General features: G+C 34.7%; 1 long non-coding RNA gene across 1 annotated transcript; it reads right to left on the reverse strand.

The window, feature by feature from the left end:
- Positions 1 to 893: 893 nt before the first annotated feature.
- LOC145112056 (uncharacterized) lies at positions 894 to 3551 on the reverse strand. The gene is made up of 3 exons (XR_013710429.1): positions 2963 to 3551; positions 2281 to 2374; positions 894 to 992 (listed from the first exon to the last, which is right to left on the reverse strand). It is a non-coding gene; the product is annotated as an uncharacterized LOC145112056 (long non-coding RNA).
- Positions 3552 to 4048: the final 497 nt, after the last annotated feature.

Here is a 4048-nt window from a genome sequence, read left to right on the forward strand (position 1 = left end):
ACTTTCGACCAAATGATTTTCAAAGAAATGTTCAAAATCTTGGACAAAGGAGTTTTGTTCAAAATCATGATCAATGGAGTTTTGTTCAAAGTCATGGAAATGGGAATTTTGCTCAAAATAATGAAAAAAGGAATTTTGCTCAAAATCATGAATGAAGGAGTTTTGGTTCAAATCATGTACAAAGAAGTTTTGATCAACATAGAAAAGTTTTTCAACAAAATGGTATTGGTTATCAAAATCATTTCCAAAATCATCCAAAAAGGTCATTTCCAAAAAGAGAATTTGAAAAAATGGAAGTTAAAGGGAAAAAAGAGTTAACCATTCAAACCTAAAAATCCACATTTTCCAAATCTTGATTCGAAACAAAATATGAAAGCGTCATTCGCAAAAGGTAGAAGTGATGTTAAGAAAATCAATCAGTGGCTTGAGGGAAAAGGAAAACAATATCAATTAGGAAAGTGTTCTCAAGAGAATATTCAATCTTCTTACAAGAAGTACTTAAATGATTCGATGAGTGGAAATACTTCATCTCAAGAATCTTCACCATCGGTGCGAAAGTAGAAAGAAATTCCAAAGAAGAAAAGTAATGCATTATAGAAAAAGGATGAAAAAGTGAAAATCAATGTTGAACCAACCCCATTGCATGATTACATTTCGATGCCTAAAGCCAATTAAATTGACTTAATTGATAGTTTCAAATCGAAAGTTCATAATTGGGTCTTAGGTTCTTCGTTGCATAATGTCACACCCCCGGCCGAGGCGGCGCAATACGCTGGGACGCGTGACTAAGTTCGTGGATCACAGATAAACTGAATGTATAGCATAAGTACAACAATAAACAAAACAACATTTATATTCCATCTTGATGTTTGAATACATGGTTCTTACAGATAATAGTAATAATATATAAATTGCCTTAAACAGGTAGGCGGACAAAAATTGCCTGAGATCCCTGATTATCCGTCGTCTGAATTTGCTTGATTACTGATTTCCTGAGAATACATGTAGTTTTGTGGGTTAACACAAGGTTTTCTGCTAGCCGTTATAATAATACTCTTAAAAGCGTTTCAAAAAGTATTTTCTTTATAAGTAAACTGTTTTGAAATAAGCTTTGAAAAATCCAGATAGTGTCCTGACATAAGTAATTTCCTGATTAAAAACGATTTTTAAACGAACCAAGTTTAAAAGTTCTGGTAAGAGAGAGAGAGAGAGAGAGAGAGAGAGAGAGAGAGAGAAAGAGAAAGAGAGATTCGAGTTAATGTTTAAAGTGAGTCCTATAACCGAGCTAAGTGACTTGAGTGTACCCGACTACAACGCTTCATTGGACGTTGTAGTAAAAATTATAGACACCTATCACCGCTTTAACTGATCAGTCGGGGTTGTAGCTAGCAACCCCAGGTAGGGATGTCAACCCCGTACAGATCTATACATATTTATCTCGCTCCGAAGATTAACGGTTATAGTAATGTAGGTATGCTAAGTGGTTAGTCTTAGCTAATGAATAAAGTCTCACTAAAAAGCTCTTAACTAAAAAGTATGTGAATAACTCTCAGCACTAACCTACTTGTAGCTAAGTTCTAGGCATAATGAATTTCATGACATTAAGTTTATAAAATCCGAGTATGTTTGACATGTGTGTAACGTATAAGGAACTAACTTTTATAGCGAAGTATGTTTCTTTCATAAACTCTATAATAAAAGGTGTATGTTATTTCATGACATCAAGTTTATAAAAGTCGAGTATGTTTGACATGTGTGTAAAGTATAAGGCACTAACTTTTATAACGAAGTATATTTCTTTCATAAACTCTATAATAAAAGGCGTATGTTATTTCATGACATCAAGTTTATAAAAGCCGAGTATGTTTGACATGTGTGTAAAGTATGAGGCACTAAATTTTATAACGAAGTATGTTTCCTTTATAAACTCTATAGGTAAAAGGCATATGATATTTCAATAGTTATATTATTCTAACAACATAACATACTAGGATATTCATGTTTAAAACGATTTTGTTTACTTATTATATAAGTGTTAAAAAAATGTTTTTTAACTACTATGCACAGACAGGACCAGACATGAAACACCGGAGGGCAAGACCATTTTGGCATTTAAGTTGTTCTGAAATACAACAACCCTATGCGACCCTTAAAACCAGATTCCCCGTACCGTAAGCAGTTAAAAGGTATTGTAATCACATTTTTGTATACTTTATAATACTTAGTACATGTATTCGCCCCCAAAATAAGTAAATACAAAAGAGGGGTTGTAACACTCACCTTAAAGTGCGATTGACGATTGGTTTTTGAGAATGGATGTGAGAAAATCGGGATGTATTGTTGTGAACGCGATATTCCGAGATAATTTAGTTTCCTAAGGAAATAATAACATAAATTAATATGTGGAGGGTATTGCCATTTTTGCTAAGTAATGTATTTATTTTATAATTTCCAAAGTTTTGTTAATTCATAATTTATTTAAATAATTATTTATTTAAATAAATTTTATCTAAAATTTTAATTTAAAATAATTTAATATTTTTCAAACATTTTAATTAATTCCAAAATTTTATTAAATCAAAATATAATTAATATTTTTAAAAATTTAATAATTTAAGTATTATTTAATCTAAAATAGATTAATATAAAAAAATATAAAAAATTTATAAAATTTTTGTATTATAATTTAGGATTTTTGTGGAAGATTTTTTCCAAAATAGGGTAGGTTTTAAACATTTTAATCTAAGTTTCATTGGTTTTGGGATTAGTTTTGAAAACAATTTTGAGGGCAAGGGACCATAAGTCCATAACAATTCAATTCAGTAGTGGAAGGACCGTACTTATTTATTTTGTATGAAGTTTGGCTGATTATGTTCATTACAAGAGGAGTATCCTTTTGTTCTTCGTCTACGTGCATCATCGAGAAAAAAAAAAAAGAGCAAACGAATGGTCCTGTGATTACTCTATGGTCGACGAAGGCTCATCAATGGATAAAAGGGGAGGTTGGGGATGACTTTCCGCAGCAGTGGTGGCAGAAGACGGTGGGGAGCAACTTCCGGCAGTGGTGTTTTGGTGATGACAGGTGGAGTCCGGCAGCCTCCTGCTTCTGGTTTTTCGTGGGTTTTCTGGTGCAGGCGAGGTCAGGAAAGGATGGGGAGATTCTTCTTCAAACAAAAGCAGGTGGTGGTGATGTTTTAAAGGTGGAATAAGGAGGTGGCAATGGGATGGCGGGTGGACGCAATGGCGTGGTTCCGGGGGTTGTTTTCCCTCCGTTGCTTCCTCCTTTTGAGATGGAAAGGATGGGGGGGAGGCCTAGGGTGATTTAGGAGCTCAAGGGGGTTACAAGGGATGTGTATTGGTGGGTTTAGGGTGTTAGAATGGTGGTTTTTGGGTGGTCAAAGGGTGGTGTGTGGTGTTATGTATGTGTTTGTAAACTTAAGAGATAGAGAGAGTATAAAAGAGATTGAGATCGAGATTGAGAGAGGAAGAGATGCTGAAGATTCTGAGTGGTTTATGAGGTTACCAGAGGCTCTATTTATACTAGAAGAGTGCCCAATTATGCCCCATACTTCAATCAAATCACAAGCCATACTTGTACTCTTTTTTGTTGTGTGTAAGCAAGAGGATAGAGGTAAGGGAAAGAGATCACGTTGGAAGGGATATGGAAAGCAAGGAAGATGATTTTCTTTCTACTAGCAAGCCCACGTGGGCCCCACATGAGGTTACACTCATTAAATGCCCAAAAACACACAAAACCAGGTGCATCGGGATCCGAATGTCGAGAATTTATTTGAATGTGGCGATAGATAGAGTTTAATTCAAGGATTCCAAAAACTCAGATGGATTGATTTTTCGAGTTACGGAACTCCGGGAAATCGCATTTAAAGTTTTGCGTCTAAACGGCTCGCGGTGCCCGTTTTGGCGACTTTTATAAATATTGTTGCGAAAAATATTTCGAGTATAGAATTAAATATTAGATCCTATTCTGGGTCTAAAATCGTTCTCGGAAATCCCGTCGGCAATGTGTAAGTGTCTCGACGTATTAAAA

This window comes from Lactuca virosa, chromosome 5 (genome assembly GCF_052849685.1).
Source record: "Lactuca virosa cultivar CGN04683 chromosome 5, Lactuca_virosa_CGN04683_v6, whole genome shotgun sequence".
NCBI classification, from domain to species: Eukaryota; Viridiplantae; Streptophyta; class Magnoliopsida; order Asterales; family Asteraceae; genus Lactuca; species Lactuca virosa.